The sequence below is a fragment of the Dasypus novemcinctus genome, chromosome 14, assembly GCF_030445035.2.
Source record: "Dasypus novemcinctus isolate mDasNov1 chromosome 14, mDasNov1.1.hap2, whole genome shotgun sequence".
In the NCBI taxonomy this organism is placed as follows: domain Eukaryota; kingdom Metazoa; phylum Chordata; class Mammalia; order Cingulata; family Dasypodidae; genus Dasypus; species Dasypus novemcinctus.
The window spans coordinates 94,890,054-94,912,336 of record NC_080686.1 but is presented as its reverse complement, the minus strand read 5'-3'; positions in this window follow the sequence as shown (position 1 = coordinate 94,912,336).

Below are 22,283 nucleotides of genomic sequence, written 5' to 3'. Positions count from 1 at the left end.
TTAAGGGAATGAGTACATATAAAACTCCTAGAACAGTGGCTGATACACAGGTAATACTCAGAAGTTAGCTATGCTTTTTAAAAGCCTGATGCTGACTTCACATATCTAGAACAAGTCTCAGTTGCAAAAGAAAATCAACTCCATATTGAGTGCTTCCTAAGTGGCTGGCCCAGTGCTGACCATTGGGTATACAGAGATAATACACACACAGCCTTTCCTGAAAATTTCCTAATGGAGTAAGTCACTAGGCACTAAGCAGGCCCAAATTCTCCTCTGTCCCTTGGACTGCCGTTTCAGATTCTACTGTTTCTCTGTTTCCTAAGGCCTTTCAGGTATCAAGATGAAGTGAAACTCCACCGCTTGGTGAGGGAATGGAGAGGGTCTTTATAAATAGAAAACAAGTGGGAAGAGGTTTTATTGAGGGAATTAAAAAAAAAAAAAGCCCCTGAACAGCCTTCCAAAGAATGCAATTTCATAGAATTAACCCACTTTGTAATGACGCACTTAAAATGACACTTGCCCCTGATTTGGAAAGTTTCATCCACTGTAATGAAGATAATCTAAAGTAGAACTCCAGTGGCCTTTTCCTTTTGCCTTTAATAGACCAATGAGCTCAAAGGTTCTATTTTCTGTCCTATCCAAAGCTAAAGAGGAGAAAATAGAGTAGGAAAGAGAAAGGTAGGCAGGCATGAGTTCTTTTATGAGGCATTATTTTAATTGAATTATTCTGGAAATAAAAAATTTCTTGGGGAGAAATGTACTAAAAACTTAAGTGTTCTTAAAATATACCTAGAAGAAAGAAAATGTAGGGCTTGGCCTTCCTCTAAGTTCAACTCCATAGCTAAGACAATTTCTAGTACCTGTTTTTAATAGATAAAACATGGAAGAATTTTTTAAGAAGCTTCTTTATTACCAGCTCCCTAACAAGGGCAGTGTATTAATTTCCTGGGTCTGCTGTAACAAATTACCACAAACTTCACAAATTTATTTCCTCACAGTTTTGGAAGTTAGAAGTCTGAAATCAAGGTGTAGGTGGGGCCACGCACCCTTTGAAGTATCTAGGGAAGAATCCTGCCTTGCTCGTCAGGCTTCCTGTGGTTGTACGCAATTCCTTGGTTTATGGATGCATCACTGCAATCTCTGCCTCCATTGTTACATAGACGTCGTCCTTCTCTGAGTTTGTCTGTGTTCAAATTTCCTCCACTTACCAGGACAACAGTCCTATAGGATTAAGGGCCTGCTGTACTCGGTTTTGACCTCATTTTAACCTAGCTAATTCCATTTTTGATGACCATTTTCAAGTAAGGTCCCATTCACAGGCAAAGGGTGATTAGGACTTCAACATATTTTTGGAGAGAACAAAATTCAACCCATAACAATAGGACAGCCTCTACCAAACTTCTAAAGATGCTGTTTCTGTCCTCATAATTACATTCCTTGTGGCCTTGGTAAAAGGAGCAGTCGTGTGGTTTTCTAGGAAATGAAATAATGTGATTTGACACAATACACTCATTGTAACATCCCCAATGTCCTTCATCTTCTTATTTCTTCCTCAGTACTATTAAGCCAGTTCTACAACCTCCTTTCCTGAAGGTCATCATTGGATTCAAGTTTCAAGGAATTAACCAAGCCAACTATTAGGGCCAGTTCCATTCCTTGACAGAACATAATTCTCAAGTTATGGATGAGGCCTTGTGGTGAGTTTGAGGATTTGGGGGTTGATCAAGGAAAAGACAGGACCATCAGATGGCAGTAGCACACAAAAGATTTATCTGGGCAGTGCTAGGACAAAGTTGTGTAAGAGGGAAAGGCCCTTGCAGCAGGAGACCTTCCAGAGATAGTGGTGTGAGGCTAATGTCCAGAAAGGGAGCAGGGCAAAGGAACTCTTGAGGGAGAGAGGAAACAAAAAGGGCTTATGTAGCAAAGTGATATTCCTCAGCGGTAAGGTAAGGAGTATCTGAGTCAGTTGTTTTTTTAAAAAAATTTAAGAGCTATAGGACTATTTATGATTAGCTGATGTTTGGTGCAGTTGTATGGTGTATACAAAGTAGGAAGTCTCTAGATGGCTAAAAATATGCTTTATGGAGCCATATTTAAAGCAAATGTAAAATTTTGAGTTCTGTACCCGTGAGCTTTGGACTAAGAGTCCTACCCTGATGTAAAAGATGACAGACTGCAGTTAACAGTACAAATATGAGAGTATTCTCTGATGAACTATGACAAATGTATCATACTAATACATGGTGTTAATAATAGGGTGGTTCATGGAAACAGTACACCAAATGCAAGCTTTGAACTGCAGTTAGCAGTAATGTTTTGATGATGTCCTTTCATAATTTTAAACAAATGTTCCACAGCAATTCTACATGATTGTTTAGTAAGCTCACAACTTCTCTAATAAAAATATTTTTAAAAAATTAATGGCACACACATTTTATAATATAATTTGTAAGTCACAGGAGGCCAATACATCAGGGCCATCTTCAATGCATTTATATTAACAGTCCTCCAAGTCAATGAATTCTATAATCATGTTTCCTTGGCCTCTATGGTACATATTAGTGACTGCCATTCTTTTGGTGCATAGGCTATTTATACAAGGAGAAGGGTTTATAACTATTCACTTAGGGTTAAGAACTGACATTCACTATTAGCCTGGATGCAATGCGTGGCAGAGGGGAAAATCTTGAAGAAATGTCATCTTGTGTGACATCTGTTTTTGGTAAGGCTATTGCATTTTTCCAGGCAAATGGAAGATACTCTATTCTAGCAAGATGAATTGAAGCTCCCTTGTGTACAGTCCAACTATTATGACAGTCTCTCTCTTTCAGATGATGTTACTTGGTTCCTTATCATGTTGGCTATGACAGAAGTGGCAACCTAGCTCCTATCATGGCAACAGGGCAAGCCATTGAAGCAGTCAGTTGGAGGTAGAAACAGAGAGGAAATTGACTGCAGGCTCCCTACTTTCTCCTGCCCCATTGGTCAAAGATTTCCCCATAAGAAGTTAATGCCCCTCTATATCTGGGTTAGACTTTTTGGCAGTTACAGAGGAAACCAGGTCCCATGATTTTCAGAATTTTTTTTTTTTTCTTCCATATGAAACAGAAGAAGAGGGAGCTGGAAAGAACCAGAGACTCCAATCATGCAACTTATCAATCTCAGGTCACGTGTCTGCTTAAGACCTAGGATAAAAGGGCCACAGTGATAGCTGCAGGAGAGCTAGTGAGAGCATGTCTGGGAGTGACCAGAGGCTTGGAGAATCTGAGAAGGCACAAAAGATATGTTTTATACATCAGGTTTCATAGGTCAAAACTGGGTTCACTTGAGGAGGAACAGGGAAGCAATGGGGGTGCCCATAGGTTATTAGTGATTTTTTCTGACTTGTTTTTTCAAAAGTTATACACAATATCAAAAATCCTACCATGATTAATAATCAGAGTATATATTTATTGAACATTTGTAGTATGGCGATCATGTTTCCAAACTCTTTATATGTTTTATTTTATTTTGTCCTTGCAAATGTCTATGAGGTAAGGGCTATTATTAATCTTATTTTCAGATTAGGAAACTGAAGCTTAAAGAGTTGAAGAAACTTGCTGAATGTCATATGGCTAGTAAGTGGTAGAACCATGATTTAAACCCACAAGTATGTAATTCCAAAGCCCAGCTCTTAAACTAAACATGAACTTTTTTGAACCTTTAAAGCTAACTTAAGGAATTTCTTCAGGTGTTCTCTTTCTCCTGCTGAATGCAATCTTACTTACATGCCAGGACATCTTCTTGCCCATAAGCATTTGGTAAATCAGCTTCTGACTTCTCTTCTAATTCTGAACTAGAAGCCCCTTACGCCATAGCCTCTGATTATAGGAGCTTCGCTCCAAAGATACTCTTAACTGAAGGCACGAGGAAATCAAACACAGGTCCAGCCAAGGACCCTTGCATGCTTTTTGTCTGGATTGCACTATCCCTGATATCTCATGAAGGATGGACACAGCAGAGGCCTGGGCATGGGCAGAAGCACATCTTGTAGGACCCTGGCACACTGTCAAGAGGGAGCAGGGCCTCTCTTACTGAGGCAATAGTGATGGCTGATGGATTGCCCTCACTCACCCAGGGTGTGCAAGCTCCAGGGAAGAGAGAAAAATGGTCTCCTTCAGCACACGTGTGTACATTTGCACAGGAGTGTTCCAGTGTGACAGTCTGGACACAATCCTCTGGCTGACCCAATTACAACCCAATAGTGAATCCATTGGTTATGATGATTATGGGTTCCTTATTTGGACCAGAATATTATTCTCACTTTGCTCCTTTATTCCAGAGATTCCAGATAATCTTTTATAAATCATAATCTTTTTTGGGGGGAAAGCTCTCCTTGATTCCCCAAAAATATGATTTTTCCCATTATACTCTCTTAAATTACCTTGCATTTCCCTTTTTATCCCTAAAGATTGATTTGTTTTCTCCCTTCCCCACCTCCTCCCCCTCCCACTATCCTGACCTGCTATTTTTGCTGTCTGTGTCCATTCGCTGTGTGATCTTCTATATCTATTTCTCTTTTTGTCTTCTTTTCTCAGTTTTTCTCCTCTAGGATTTACCGGGGTTCAGTCCTGAGGACCTCTGATGTGGAGAGAGGTTCCCTGGCAATTGTGCCACCTCAGTTGCTGGTTTCTGCTGCACTTCACCTTGACTCTCCCCTTTGTCTTTTGCTGTGCCATCATCTTGCTGCGTGTCTCGCTTGTGCAGACACTGGCTCACCACGTGGGCACTGGCTCACAGCTCAGCTCCCACACATGTGCACCTCAGAATTGCAGGACAGGTAATATTTCATGTGGCAAACCTGAACCAATGGGAGAAGGGAGCTGTTGGACAAACAGTTGCCCTTTCTTCCCCATGAAGGACTGTACTTAAATGGTCTCACAAGTCTCACAAGTGCAAACCAGTTGCACTTTGTGGTGGCCAGCTTGAGTCTGGCATTTCCTCTAAATAGCTCTCTCTTTTTTCCTACACCACCCCCCTTTCCCTCACTCCTGCTTACTAAAGTTACATTTCTCCATAAAGTAGTGGAGCACATAAGCTTTTGCATAAGGCTCTGCTTTCTGAGGAACCCACATAAGATATTATATTTCCTTATAATTTCATCATTCATTCATATGCTCACAAATTCCAGGGACTGTGCTAGCAGCTGGAAACAATATTCAAAATAGCCACAGTCCATATCCTCATGGAGCTTACACAAGAAATAAAAGTAAAATGTAGACAATCCCATGAAACCATAAGAACAGGATGTCATAGCAGCAGGGAGAGGCCCTTCAGGTGGTTGGGAAGATTTAACAATTTATGACACTTGGAGGCTCTCAGTGCTGAATCTTATTTATTTTTAATTAAATTTTCAAGAATTAATGTGATTCAGAAACTGAATGGCAAATGTCTTGATGCAAATATTTGTCTACAAAATGAGTTTGAAATGTAAGGATAGTAAAGAATCAACTGAGGAGCTTTTGAAGAATGCAGATTTCTGGGTTTATCCCAGAGATTCTGGTTCAATAGAACTCCTGCAGGACCCAGGAACCTATATGTTTATTGACCTGCCCAGGTGATTCTAATGGTGATGAAAGGCGATAACTCATAGAAACATTGGTTCAAGGAGACTGCTGTGGAATATTTTTTAAAATTAGCCTTTTTTTTTGAAAAGTCAATTCTGTATCTTTGTATTCTTTTGTCAACTCAGCTTTCTGGCTCATCCTGTCCTGCAATATGATTCTGTCAAGAAATGATAATATTATCGTATTGCTATTTCTGTCTTACTTCATAATTTATAAATTAATTAATTCATTTATAATTCATTCATTCATCAAACATTTATTGAGTGCCTACGTAGCATCAGACTTTGTGGAAAGGACTGGGGATTTAGAAAAGGATTGTATGTGACCCCTGTCCTGTAGCTCCTGCACCTGAGGATGCCATACCTGTGTCAGGAAGCAGGTGCAGTGCAGTGTCCGAGGCACTGTGACTGGGGAGAAGGGGGCACAGAAGAAGGAGGGGTCAGTTTTTCCTTTTCTCCTAAAGTGTGAGGGAAGAAGAGCGTGGGCAACCCTGCTTACTGCCTAACACAAGACACAGGGCCTGGTGCCAGTGGGGAGGGTGCAGGGGTTCCATAGCACCTGTCCCTATCCCTGCACTCCCCTCGGGTGCTGCAGGCTGGAAGCGGGGCTGCAGGTGTTAGATGGTTGGGTGATGGTCGAAGCACAGATCAGCACACACGGCTTGAGCCCAAGGGTTGGCAGTAGCCTGTTTCCTGTGACTAGCCTGAGAGAGAGTCACCCTGAATCTGCATATCAGTACCATTCTGACAGCTTGATCTTTCCCCATCCTGTGAAAGAAATACGATTCCAGACCCTGGGAGTGATCAGCGCCAGAGAGGGAAGCGCTGTGGCTGGGGGCAAAGTCCGGGCCTTGCTGGCCCTGGTCTGTGGGTGGTACTGGACAATCTTATCTCTGTTACCTTAGGAATAAACAGGCTCATACAAACAGTCAGGGGAATGACGGGCTAAAACCTCCATTTGAAAGCTCCAAATCCATGCTATTTCCAGAGCATAACTAATTAATCGAACATCAGTCCAATCAGTGCAAAATCTGAAGGATCCTCAAACAAGAAATTCTATGGCATAACATAAGCCAAGGCTAAATATAAATGAACACTGAGTTGTTTAATGTCTTGAAGTATGTGGGCTAACATTCCCCTTCAGAGACAAGGATACAAATGATTCTTTAAAAATATTTTAACTGTGCAGGCCCTTTGTGTTCATTATCTTTTTGTATTCTCACAACACCCCTGGGAGTTAAGTAGGACAAGGCGCGACACTTACTTCTCAGCTGGGGAAAGTGCAGTTCAGAGAATTGTACTCTTCTACCCAGGTCTTGTAGCTTTCGGTGGTGGCGGCTCTCTGATTCCAAAGCTTATGCTCTGACTACAAATTCACACCAAGTATTTTAACCTTATTAAACAACTTGTTACTAAGAATTCTTCAGGTTTAACTATGATTACCATTCTCACAGTTTCCTGTATTTTCAACTCACATGCTGTTTCATTGTGAGTTACTATGGAGATATGGATATTATTGGTCCCTCTGTAGGACAGTGACCTGGCATTTTTAAGAATTTTCTGGGTTTCATAGCAACTCATCCAGTATTGTCTGTCTTTGCCTCCATGATCTGTTCTTTTGCTCCAGCAAATGAAACTGGATCATGGGCTAATTTCCAGAGATGGTACTGGGACTTTTAGAAAGGAAGCGATGATTAAACGCATCAAATAGAGATTCCATTCCAGTAACTACTGTTCTCCTTCTGCTAAAGCATTTCAGAAAGTGGTAGGCAATGGTGAAATAAAACTCCCTGAAATTCATTTCCTATTCTTAGCTTTGCCATTCTAACTTGGAATGTTACTAAATCCCCTTAACCTCTGTTCCTTATATATGAAATAGGCTTCTAATTGTGCCTACTGTGCAAACTTATGTAATGAATTCTGTATAAATGGTAAAGTCTTGAATTACTACTTTACTGTTAATTCAAAGACTCATTCATAGTTTTCAACCAAATATCTATTCTGTTCAGAGCTCTGTGTTAGGCATTGAGGGCAGAAGGAGGTAATGCAGGGCCTACCACTGTTGGTCTCATAACTGGGAGATGAGGTGCATCAATTCAGAGGACAAGCACCATCAGAAAGTAAATGCCTAACTCATGAAGAGTATGCATCAAAGGACTTCAGAAGAGTTGGGATGGCCAAGGTAGGCTTCCTAAGGAAAGTCCAAATACCTTAGAGGGGCATAAAAGACCCTCTATGAGCTGGCTGTCCCTTCTTTATTTGCTCTCATCTTACTCTATTACCTGACACACCTACTGGATCCAATCATAACATAGTGATTGAATGTCTGGACTTTTGGACCCAAAATCCACAAGTTCAAATCTTATCTCCAGTGCTTCCTAGCTCTATAACCCTTAGCTTCAGTTCTCTTGTCTGTGTGATAGAGATAATAACAATAGTACAAAATTCAAATTGCTATTGAGTAGGGCACTCAGGCAGTACCTGAGCATGCACACAATAAACTTTAACTCTTGTTATTACCAGGCACTAGTCTATGAATATATTTTACTTCCTGTTTCTGTGCCTTTGAACATGGTTTTCCTTCTGACTGGAAACATTGAGTAAGTTGACTTGATAGGAGGCAACAATTGCGTGAGTGGATAGTGTTGAGCCAAGTTGATTTACAGTAACTTTCTAGATGAGTCTCATCCAATAGATAACAGTCTATCTTTAAGTGGTCAGGAGTTAAGAAAGATGGAGAAATAAAGTGAGGGGCAAAGGTGACAGAGAAAAATGGTGGTCACAGTGTATCTCAAATATTTCAAGATGCCATTGTAGTTATAAAAATAAACTTGTTTTGAACTATGTTGTAGTTTTATTGAGCTTCAGGGAAATCATTTAATATACTATACCAACTCTCTTGGACTTTCATTAGTTTTCTGAAAACTTTTCATTTTATAAACCTGGAGGGATGATCTTTTTGCTAGGTAGATTTTGGTGCTGAATTGCTTAAAGATAATGATGGATTTTTTTCCAAAAATGTGTTTTTCTCAAGGGGGAAAAACCCCAAATCTATTTTATTAGCTAACTCACAATCAACAATTTTCTCTAATCATTAAGTTTGGAGAATCTACTAACTTTATTACCTCTTAGAGGGGTATGATGACATTGCCATATTGAAGACTTTGAAAATATTCCAGTTGAAAAGATTGATTAACTTTTTTTTTAATACTGTTTTCAAAGCTGAACTGATTACAGAATCCTGCTTCTGTAAAGACCTAGTTTTGTGAAATTCACTTGGAAAATGTTATTTTGAACCAGGCATCCTGTGCAAGCAAGAAAATGAACAACCGTTTACCCAGTCATGCCAGATCTGCATGGAGAAGGGTATTATAGTAACTGAGATCACCAGAGGAGAAGCACCTAGGTCTAAAAGAGCGTGGGATGAACTGGAGAACCAGTAGAGTTTTGGTGTAGATGGAGGATGTGTAGGAGAAGGTAAGAGGTGGTGGATGATGAGGCCAGAGACACAGTTGATGTTAGATCGTGAAGGTCATTGATTGTCATGCTAAGGAATTATGTGCTTTCTGCTAGAAGTCATTGTGCCATACAAAACCATACACAGTTTGAGGGCCATTGCATTGGAATCCCCTGGGCTGCTAAATAAACATACCAGTTTTTGGAATCTACCAGATACCTACTGCATTGGAATCTCAGTTGAGTTTTATATCCATAAAAGTATGAGAACCATGCTGCGTTGGTTTGAAACTGATAAGTAGAGAAGGGACTTGGTTTGATTTGTATTTATGGAAAACTCACTCCAGCTGCTGTGTGAATGTGATATTGACTAGGAGCAGAGAGTCCAAACAAAAGCTGATGAAATGAACTGGATGAGGGATAAACAAGTATCTATGCTTGACCTGTCTAAGTAAATTTATCTGTCTAAGGACCCTATACGCTCCTTAAATGAATCAAATTATGACCAACATGGACATTTATCTATTGCCCAAATTGAGACCCATTATTATAACCCCATATATTTACTGGACTCATTAAATTTGTATTGATAGTGGTCGTATTCAAGAGAGTACACTCTTGGTGTACTGGTAATGAACATGACTCAAAAAAGGACTTTATGACTATATTCATGCCTGTTTTTCTTTTGTCATTAGAATTTTCTCTTATTCTTTCTTTCATGATGCTCTGGAATTGTCTTGAACAACTTAAACCATGTAATAAATTGTTCTCATTTTTTTTCCATTTATTTATTTATTTATTTTTAAATTACATTAATTTATTCCTTCTTGAATGTTTTTCCTTAATGTTGATACAGATTTTTGACCTATATTATTTTCATTATCTGGAAAATTTATTGTAACCTTTCTTTTGTCATTATATATATATATATTAAAGATACATAGATAACACAAAATGTTACATTAAAAAGTATAAGAGATTCCCATATACCCCATTCCCCACACCCCATACTCCTCCCACATTAACAATTTCTTTCATTAGTGTGGTACATTCATTGCATTTTATGAATACATTTTGGAGCACTGCTACACAGCATGGATTACAGTTTACATTGTAGTACACTCTTTCCCATTTAGTGGCTTATGTTCAGATATAAAATGTCCTGCATCTGTCCCTACAATATCATTCTGGTTTTTTTGTTTGCTTGTTTCTTTTCCTTTTCTCATTTTTAAAAATCTTTTTTAAAGATACATAGATCACACAAAATGTTACATTAAAAATATAAGAGGTTCCCATATACCCCATTCCCCACACTCCCATTCCTCCCATATCAACAACCTCTTTCATCAGTGTGGCACATTCCATGCATTTGATGAATATATTTTGGAGCACTGCTACACAACATGGATTATACTTTACATTGTAATTTACCCTCTCTCCCAGTCCATGCAGTGGGTTATGGAAGGATACATGATGTCCTGCATCTGTCACTGCAGTATCATTTGGTACAACTCCAAGTCCTGAAAATACCCCCATATCATACCTCTTCTTCCCTCTCCCTGCCCTCAGCAACTCCTGAGCCACTGTCTCCATATCAATGATACAGTTTCTTCCATTGCTAGAGTCATAATAATTCTATAGTAGAATACCAGCAAGTCCACTCTAATCCATATTTTATTCCTCCATTCTGAGGACCCTGGAATGGCGATGTACACTCCACCTCTAAATTGATAGGAGTCTTAGAGCCCACATGGCTGATGGATGGGATTCTCCTGCTTGAAGTTGTAGATTCTCTCAGTTCCCTGGTGTGGTGATTGACCATCCTCACCTCCCTGTTAGCTGACCTGGGTAAGTCCAATGAACTGGAGAGTAGGTGTTGCAACTCTGCTGAGGCTCAGGATCCAGATGGCACATGGACAGCCCAGAGATTCAAGTTTCCTGAGTATACACCAACTCTAGCACCAACCACATGTTCAGTAAAAGTGATGGAAGAGGCATGTGTAGAGAGGTCATATCTAAGTCCAACTCCATCAGACTCAGAAGCACAAATTCCAAAGTAGTCCCCACTGGCAAGGCACTGAACTCCAGAACCATCTGCCATGACTGTGGAACCTGGGTGTATCCCTATCCCTCAGGAGCACCACTACCTGGAGTCGTATCTACTTTGGCTGTCTCTGAGATCCTTCTGAGACATGCATAAGCACAACCTCTCTGATTATCTCCTGGCTCATTTTGAAGTCTCTTAGTCATATAAACTCATTTTTCTTTACCATTTCCCTCTTTTACTCAAGGTATTTTTCTACTTGCATCTCCAGTTGGTGCTTGGTATTAATCCCTTGACACCAGGGAGGCTCATCCCTGGGAGTCATGTCCCACATGAAGGGAAGGTAATGCATTTACATGCTGAACTTGGTTTAGAGAGTGTCCACATTTGAGCAACATGGAGGCTCTCAGGAGGTAACTCTTAGGCACCCTGCAGCACTAGGCCTAGTTGAACTTTCAAGCACACAGGCTCATAAGCATAGTCATCAGTATCAAGGGCCCATCAGTGGACCATCCTTCTTCAATAGTCTTTGCCCTTGTACTTGGGGAATTGTTGCTGTTCCATTGGGGAATGTGACAGAGTTTCCCCAGAATGGAAACTCAGCACTCCCTCAGTTGTCACGTGACACTCTACCCACTATGTCAATACCCAACAAACATTCGAACATATCTATCTACCCTATATGCATGCCCTGCATTAGTCCCTCCCACCCATGCATCCCCCCTCAAGGACACCCCACATCAGTGCTCCTCCCTGCCATAATTGAACCCCTCTGTGATTCAAAACTTCTCCGAGAGCATGGGTGGCTCCCAATGGAGGAAGACAGACCAGTGTGTCAAACCCTCAGCATTGTTGCAAGTATCTATGAATCTTGTCTTTTAAGAAGTGAAGTTTGGTTGTCACTGTGGAACCTGGGGGAGGGGAGAGGAATAGAACAGATGAAAGAGGCAGTAACTGGGGGGCAATGGAAGTGTTCTTCATGATCATGTAATGATGGATACAGGCCATGTTAAATTTCACCAAAAATTTATAAAAGTGTATAGTCTAAAATGTAAGCCATAAGGTAAACCATAATGGAATCATGGTTAGTCACTATGTTTTAATAGCTGTACATCAGCTGCAGCAAATGTAGCATCCACATATAAAAAGATCATTGCTGGGGAAGGGGGAAAAGGGTTTGATCTTGGGTATATGGGAGTCCCCTATATTCTATATGTGACTTTACTGTGACCTGAAAAATTTTTTAAGACATAATAATAAGAAGAAAGGATGCCAACATGGTGGAAGGAATGGAAGAGATTGCCTTGCCACTGTACCTACAGGGCAACACTTATTACAGTGATGAAAGGCAAAATATAAAAAAAAAAATTATGATATTTTTCATTTTTTAAATACCCCAATTTATTTTTTACTTTATTTTAGTTTTTCTAAATTATTATGTATTCTATTTCTAATCATTATGCTTATCATTACTATTTCATTTTCCTATTAATTGAATTTGGCAATTTATCATTCAGTTTTAATGGCAGTAATTAATTGAGTCAATCCAATTAGCATTATATGTGGGTTTAATTAGCCATTTACAGTGGGAGTGGTGGGCAGATGGTTAAACACGGATGGCTTGCAAGTTAGGTGTGCTAACTAATTAGTCTAGAACTCTTTTGTTAACAGTCCCATAATGGACTGTATCTTAAGATCAGGGTAGCACTTTAGTTGAGAGCTATACACTGAAAACTTGGATCCTAAATTACTCTGATATGGTGGACCATTGAAGCTATATTTTGATATCCTATATACCTTCTATTTCATCAATCCACCTTCCAGCCCATGAGATGCAGTCATTTGTAGAATGTTTTAGTCAAAAATCAAACCCTTCAAATGAGTTTAAGGTAAGGGAAATTTTGCAAGGATACAGGTAACTTATTTAAAATGTAAAGACAACTTGTGGAAACTATAAGATTATTAGACATCTACTTTCTATTTCTTTTCCTTGAGCAGTGTATTTTTTCACGTTTTTTTTCTCTGCAGGTGTGCTCCATTTCTCCCTTTGTCAACCAGCTTCCTTTATAAGGCACTTTTTTTTTTTTTTTAATCTTCCACAACTTTAGCTTTGAGTTGACACTGTATTAGTTCCATTCACATATCCTTTTACTCTATATGACCTTAAAAGGTAAGACTCAGCCAGAGGGTCACGATTTATCACTTCATCCAATTATCTGTTGCCAGGGTATGGAGTCATCTAGTACAAATACTTCTTCAGTGAGAGGGGGCAGGCAACTTCTAAGAGGGGGAACTGAACAGATATACAGGAAAATGATAAAAACAAGTTAAGGTCCTAAAAGTAAGTATACCATCTAATCCATGGAATTTATTACTTAGAATAAATCATATCTCATCTTCCTGAAGAGTAAGAAACCACTCTTGTTACACCTGTTCTTATCCCAAGTATGTTTTCTGGAGGCCCTGTCTTGATTAGGACACCAACACACATATTTTCTAAATGTATCCTCTGTGGAAAGAGTAGGGAAAACCACCATATTTTATAGGAGTTTAGGCTCAGAGAGAAAAGAGAAATACATAGATTTGGGAGGGGACATGAGGTATCCCTGAGATAAAAAAGAGAATAAATTAAATATCCATATGGAGTGAGAAATACTGTATATTACTCCAGGTCTTGAGCTATAAAAGAATGCCATTTCTTTTGACTGCTAAACATTGACTGCTAGACAGCTTTCATCTTAAAGGGAAGAATTCACTGATGGACCCCATTATTCTGCAATGTTGAGATGGAAACATCTACTTTAGTCCTGTGTCTTTTATTCTAGTTCAGTCTATCTGAGCCACACAAGGCCAAGGAAGGATTAGAAGATTCCTCAGAATCTTCAACCCTACTCCAGCAGTTTGTTTAGATATTTTTCCTTGGATTCTCTTTTTCTCACTTTCTACTCCATTCCAAAGTCCAAACAACTTTGAAACCTCTTGTCTGTGAAACCTCAGTATCCTTAGCTTGAAAACAATAACATTCTTTCCTCCCAACTTTGATGCTAGGAATTGACTGAGAAACTGGTTATCTCACTTTCCCTGGCACTTTCTACTCATAGGCAGTTTGAATAACCATCTTCCCTGATCCCATTCTGGGCCTTTGGGTAGTCTCCTAATTCCCCCCTAAATGGGCCTGCCCAGACTTTTAGAGGAAGGATTGGGTGGTTTGCTTACTACAAATATTTAGCAATGTTTGCATTTCACTGTAGTTACTATATCTATGGAGCAAAATAAAGGACCCTTCTAGAACTTTGTCCATCAGCACCTTTGTGCCACTTTCCCCCCATCACCTAGAAAAATCTCCAGCCATAATGATGTATGGAAATCCAAGTTCACATTGGTAAGAGCTGAAAAGCTGGAGTTTCTCATGTTCCTCCAGATCTGTGCACAATGCTATGATAGAGTCTACCTGCTTTCCCAGGAGAGCCCAAGTAAAATTCTCATTCATCAAGTCCACTATGGTAGAATGGGGTTGGAGTGGGAGGCTTGCTCAAAATGTTCTATGGAATATGATTCGGAACTTATCACAAAATCCCATGAGCTACTTGGGCTTTATTTGCACTTGCCTAATGGTAAAGTAAACTATTCAACAAAATCTCCTAGCTTTATCAGCAGAATGACATACCAGAGACAGTTGCCATACCTGGCATCATAAATTGCAATGACCAAGGGGAAATGGCTGAAGCTTAACCTACTTATAACTCCACCATCCTGAGCCAGGGCATGCTTTTTTGCTGTTGGGGGCATCTGAAGATTCAAAACTGGATAATAGTCAAATTAGCCTCTCTTGTGGGCTCTTCCTTTATCCAGTGGATGTATATCTGATTGAAATAAAATTCAGGCATGTGAGAGATGATCACAAACAAGTGTTTTGTAGGGGGAAATTATGGCATGTATAAGAGCCTGGCTGTACACTTTATGTCCAGATGTGTGAAGCTGGGTAAATCACTTCATCTCACTGAGACGCAGTTTTCTTGATAATAACATAAATGTATGATAAATACAAAGGAAATAATAGATGTGCAAATTGGTTGTAACTTATTAGCTGCCATAAAAAAATCCATGATAATTTTAGATTTCATTTTAATGGACTGTACAAAAGAATCACATTGATAACAGTTTCTCTCTATTTAAAATTTAATATGTACCCAGCACTGAGTTGAGCACTTTGCACAAATTCATTTAATTTATTCCTCTTAACAACTATGGAATGTAGGAATGATATACCCAAAGTCCAAGCCATCAAAAAGTATTAAGTAACTTGTCTTAAAACATATACATAGTAAACGGCAGGATCAAATTTAAACCTGGGTCTTATTAGGTCTGGCCATGGCTCTTTCCACTGAGTTATACCCCAAAATAGCTTACCTTTGGCATGGCTGTTGTCCTGGTTTTGAGTATTTTGTAGGCTCCAAAAATTATGTTCTTAAGATAACAAATACCTGTGCATGGAAGTCTATTGTGTGGGGGTCATTTTGTTAGATTCACTTAAGAGAACTTTTGATTGCACTAGACTCCATTAAAGGACTTTGATTAGATCACTTTATTTAATTGCTTTTGATTGGACTACATAAATGAAGTGAGACAGGCTGGGTCTCTTGCTGGGTCTTATATAAACTGAGAATACACAGAGAGAAGCAGAAAGGGAGCTCTTACATCTTTATCCTGCCATGTGAGAGAGGGGAATCCAGGTTTGCCTACGGCTGTAGAAAGACAAAGAAGTCCCAACAGGCTCAAAGAGATGAGGCCCAGGGAAAGATGCCTGATTGCCCACAGCTGAGCTCCAAGAGAAAGTAGAGAGGGACTGGCAGACCCGTCATCTTGCCTCACCATGTGGAAGGACTCCAGGGTTTGCTAGCAGCCAATCTTTGGTGAGAGAGCATCTCTAAAGATGCCTTGATTTGAACTATTTTGCAGCCCCACAACAGTATGACTTTACCCCAAATAAATTCCTATTATAAAAGCCAACCCATTTCTGGTATTTTGCATTGGCAGCCCTTTAGCAAACTAAGACAGCTGCTTTCAGTGTAGGAAGTTTGCCTTCAAGACAGGTGCCTTTTCAATCAATTTTATCTTCTGTTTTTAAAAGATGTTTCTGTATGATTACTACTATTATTACTCCTTGGGTAGTGGTTATTTCCATCATGGGATAGTAAATTGTTTGTTATGACTGGCAAAATGAAAGGTCGTGATGGGAGGTTGAAGTTGTTTTTTTTTTTTTTTAAAGAGAAATATGATGTGATATCCTAGTTAATTGAAGTTGCATTGGAGCAAAAGTTCTAGGAAATAGAATACATATCTATCATCTGAATAGCAGTTATAATTTTCTTCTAGAGTAAAGGAGTTTTGTAAGGCTTTTTCCACATGGCTTAGAAATTTGAAAACATCAGGAATAGCTCAAAAGTGTTACCCCAATCTGTGGAGATTATTGAAAAACTCAATAATTCACTAGTATTCCCCCATTCTTCCATTCATCTGTTGGCCAATCCTTCTATCTATCCATCCACCAGTCTATCATCCATTTATTCATTTTCCTTCTACTTTTATATTGATTCTGTATTCTAACATCAATTTAATCATATATAGTGCTTATTATGCACTTTAATGCGACAAGCTTTATTGAGTGCCTGCTATATATCAATACTATGTGAAGACCTTGACATGTATCATTTCAGCCTAGTGCCAGGCACTTTTTAGTGATAAAGAGAAATATGACCTATTTCTGAGAAAGTTATCTTCTCTCAAGTAGTTAAGATAGGGACGAGACGTGACCATTAAAAACTCAACTAAGAATACAAAAGTTAAATTCTCTCAAAGATGAAACTTTATGAGATTTCACACAGGACAGAACATAATTGAGTTGTACATGAATGGCTGTGAGAGCAAATATCTAGAAGAGAGAGAAAATGGGAAAGTCAAGGATGCTTATCGTCTAAGCTTAGCTCAAACATTCAGTTCTCTTAAGTTTTTGGTGAAGCCCAACTTCCCCAAGACTGAACTTCTCTTGCTGCTTTTGTTATGGTGCCCACTTCTCTTATAGAACTTATTCTTTCTTTTTCCTCTTCCTAGTATTTCAGGAGACTGTGCGCTGAACTGAGGGAGCAGAAACTTTAGAAAATATGATGTTGGGTTAGAATCCTGTCTCCTTTTCTTATTGTATGAGATGTCTAATTAATTTCATTAGTTATCACTTAGTAATATGTTTCACCCTCTTTTTGCTAAGCATTTTAATTATCTGACTTAGTCCTCAGGACATCTTAGCCTAGCATTTTATACTTTTGCTATCTCTCTTTTACAAATAAGTAAGGTGAGGCATAAGTCAGTTTCCCAAATTGCTCTCTTAAGTGGTGGAGACTAATTTTAAACAACTGTCTATGAAACACATATTTGAATGGAAAATATATGCAATAATGCCACTTAATTTGCTTAATTGCTTGGCATCTCACTTTTGTTCTCTGTAAGTTGGGACTGAAAATATTCACCTTGTCAGTTTGTAATACAGCATCAGATGCTGTAAATCTATTATACAATGCAGTACTCTGTGCCTAGCAGGAGATAGTCCAACTCTGTTCAAGTACAGTTTTCTTGATTTTCCTTCAAGATACCAAGTATGACAGTTTGAATCCCAAAAAGAGAAAGATTATATTTGAAAACTATTTTTCTGGCTGTGATACCTTTGATTATATTGGATTCATCCCACCCCTTTGCAAGCTGATCTAAATGGACACTCACTCAAGAAGACACACGGGAGGAGAGAGGCCTCTGCCATGTTTGATCCTGGGGCTCTGGGGAGAGATGAGCCATTCACCTGATCATTTGCTCCTGAAGAGCCCAGCAGCTGAGAAGCTGAGAAAGTCCTATGCCAGAGACTGATGAAGCCCTGAGAGACAAGCCCTATGCTTGCGTTCAGCTGAAAATGGGAGGAGCTGGGCTCACGGAACCTCAAGAGGAAGAAGAGGCCCAGAAAGGAGAGACCAGGCAGAGATCAGTGATAATCTTGTTTCAACACGTGGCAACTGAGTTTGGTGAGAAAGCAACCTTAAATTGAACTTTTTAGGGCCTTGTACCTTTAAGCTTTTACTTCAAATAAATACCGTTTATAAAAGCTAACAGATGTCTGGTGCTTTGCATTAGCACCCCTTTGGCAGACTAATACACCAAGCTTATTTTTACCTTTGCAGTGTTGTACTCTAAGATCTTTGCAGGCCTCGCTTTTATTTATCAACCACATTTCAGCAAAAATGCCATCTCATTGTGAGATTTCTCTTGATTCTAAAAGAGAAAACTGTATCCATTATTACTTTTATGTATTCTGAGCTTATTCTGCTTGCTTTTCTTTATACCTGCTTCGCTGATGTTATATATTTATTTTTCTAATTATTTGTTTATTTTGGACCAATCAAGTGTTGTTGTTTTTTGTTCATTTGTTTGTTTTTAATTTTACCTGTCCATTAACTAGATATGAGGCAGGCTAGTTTAGGGAATGAAAAGATGAATCTGGGACCTGGCAGAAAACCATGGCTGTGAAACATGTGGCTGTGGAATCCCACTTGGAAATCCTCTGAGGGAGAGACCCCCTCACCTGCCGTGAGAGCTGCTGCAAGAGCCCACAAGACTCCTCCATTTAGAATGGGATTTCGTCTGGGATCAAGGAAAAGCCCAGGATACTCCTGAGTGGTCTTATCATTGGGCTTCCTGGAGGATTGATGCGTGGGGTAATCAATCAAAACAGCAAACATCTGGGACTCTTCCCTGAAATTAGCAAGTGGGAGGAATAATTAATGGCTTAAAAGCCAGTGCAGAGACTAAACTGATCCTTTTTGCCCTATTTTTGCCCTTTCTCACTCTGCCTGGACCAGTCCGCAAGTATACCTGGGATCCATAATCTGTTATTTTCTCCCATATCTCTTCTCTTGTTTTCTTAATGAACTACTGACCTAACTAAACTGGCATGTACATAAGTTCTTTTTTGTAACATAGCCGAGAACCTAGAGACAATCCAGCAACAGAGATGATTTACTCTTATTTTGGTAATTACCCTAGAGATACAACAAAAAGCCTTCATATAGTTTAAAATCAAATATAAATGAATGATTTTACTACTTCCCTGACAATGCAAGGACCTTAGAACAGTTCAACCTATCACCACCCCCCATTTTGCCTTATTGTTTCAACTATTTTAATTCTACCTATGATTAAAACTACATATATCATTAGTGTTTTGTATAGCTAATGTTTATTTATATTTGACCACTTATTTAGCATTTTCATTGTCTTTCATTACCTCCTTCATTTCTTTGCTTCCATCTGGTATCATGTTTTTTCCTGCCTGATACGACCCATTAATATTTATTTTATTGTGGATATCCTGGCAAGGGGATTCTCAATTTTGTTTTGGAAGCATATTTACATTGAAATTAGAATTCTACTCTGGTAGTTATTTCATTTTCAGAAATTTAAAGATGGCATTCCATTGTTCTCATGTTTTTATCATTTCTATTGGGAAATCAGTGTAATTTTTTTTCTTTGAAAAGTATAAGCCGCTACTCCCTGTCCTGACTGCTAAGAGTTTCTCTTAATTTATGGTTTTCACTACACTGCACTTACATAAGCTTTTCTTTATATTTCTTCTGCACAGTGCTTGTTTACTCTGTGGATTATTGTCATACATCAGTTTTGGAAATCTCAGCCATTATCTTTTCAAATATTGCTTCATCCCATTTTTTTCTCTGCTCTCTTTCTGACAGTCTAATAACATATGTATTAGATGTTTTACCTATCTTCCATATGTCTTTTCTCTTTTTTCTAGTTTTGCACCTTTTATTCTCCCTGTGAACAAGTCTATGTATTTTCTACCTACCGAGCTTCCAATTTACTAACTCCCTCTTCAGCTGTGCCTAAGAAGCTGGTTAGTCCCCGTCTTAGTTTCCTAGGGCTGCTGTATAAAAGCACCACAAACTAGATGGCTTAAAACAACAGAAATTTATTCTCTCACAGTTCTGGAGGCTGGAAGTCCATAATCAAGATGACAGAGAGGCCATGGTCACTCTGAAGTCTGTAGAGAAGAATCTGTTCCTTGCCTGTTTGCTGGCTTCTGGTTGACTGGCAATCCTTGGTGTTCCTTGGCATGTGGCAGCATAATTCAATCTCTACCTCCATTGTCACGTGGTCAACTTCTCTCTGTGTGTCTTTCTACTCTTTCTTAAAATGACAATAGTCATATTGGATTTAGTATCTACCATACTTCAGTACTACCTCATTTTAACTTAACTATTTCCATTTACAATGACCCTATTTTTAAATAAAGTCACATTCACAAGTATTGGGGGCTAGGACTTCAATCTGTCTTTTGGGATGACACAGTTCAATCCATTAAAGTCCCTAATTCAACTTATTGCATTTCAGTTGTAGAATTTTCATTTCACTCTTTGTTATGATTCCAATTCTCTAGTAAAATTCCCTGTCTTGTCATTTATTTTCATGAGCATATTAAACAGAGCTATTTTAAAGTTCATGTCTGAAAATTTCAAAATCTATCACCTGTGTTCATATTTCTACATTTAAAATGTCTGGTCCTTTTTCCTGGTGTGCTTGACAATTTTGGATTGAATAGTAGACACTGTCTATAAAGAATTTTCAAGGCTCTGGATGATAATACCTTGCTCCAAAAAAGATTTACTTTTATCCTAGATGTTAAAAAAGAGAAGTTCAACTTAATGCTGGCATAGATTGAACTGACTTAGGTTGATGTTTTTCGTTTAGTAAGTAAGGATCTATTTTAGTTCACTCTTCTTTTTAGATTGTGTCCATTCAAAGGACCCAGCTTAAAACCAGATGTATTTCCCAGGGTGCCTTAAACTCCAATTTTTGTCTCCCCACTCTCATGAGACTGCTGTAATCTCTGCTTATTTTCTCACCCTCTTGGACCCATGCCACTCATGAACAGACAAATTCCTTGAGGAGAAAACAAGTGCAGAAGGTCATTTTTCTGTGCTTCTTTTTTCCCTGAGATCATGGCCTGTCAAGTTCTGGTTGTTTCATAGACACGCAATGCCTTCAAATAGATGTTTTTTTATGCTTTACAATTCTTTTATTTGTTGAAGTTTTGGTCTAATACAAGATAATCAGTCATAGCTAGAAGGGAAAGAATTCTGTTTATTCTTATAGTCTGTGAATACATTTTTATACCTTGGTTCTATCATCTTCTCTGTCAGTTTTCCTTCCTAGTCTTACATCATAATTTATACTCTTCCAATTTTTCACTTAATTAGTCCAGTCAATAGAAAATGTTGCAAAATAGCTGGAATCAAAGCACATTTAATGTACTGTTCATATAATACCTCTTGGAAATTGACCTTGTTTTTGCATACTTGGCTTTTCATTTGTGATCAAATAGAATAGAAAATATCTATTTGGCTTATGAGGGTAGTAGAGAAGACATTGTAAGAAAAGGGGACAACATAAATAATGTCCTGGGGACAAGAAAATTCTAGATGTGGATGGACAAGACCAGTAGTTTTGCTTGATGAGAAAGTGAAGTACAGAAAGGGCAGTAGAAAGAAATTTTTTTGAACAGGTAGATTGAAGGTAGATCAGGAAAACTTTATGAATGGCAAGATAAGTGCATTTTCTTGAATCTTTAAATCTTGGGAATCACTTCATCACTTAATATACTGAAGATGGCTTGCAGGCTCTCCTTCAATAAGAAACTACGGATATAGGTTATTTGGTACAAAGTAAGATCAAAGAGTGTATTAGTCAGTGTTCTTTAGGAATATTGAACTGAAAGAAAATATCTTTAATATGATGAGAGTTGATAAAAATTGTCTCATGCAACTGTGGGTACGCATAAGACCAAAGTCCTGAGGGCAGCCTGCAAGCTAGGAACTCTGATGAAGATTTTCGATGAGTTCCCCAGGAAAAGCTAGCTGGCTAAAGAAGAGATAGAAATTCTCTCTTCTGAATGCTGAAGTAATCACTTCTCCTTTTAAAGCCTTCAACTGATTGGATGAGATGTTGCTCAATGTTGAAAGTAATCTCCTCAGTTGATTCTAGATGTAATCAGCCATAGATGCAATGAACTTATTGATGATTTAAGTCTGCAAAATGTCCTCACAGGAACAATCAGGCCCGTGC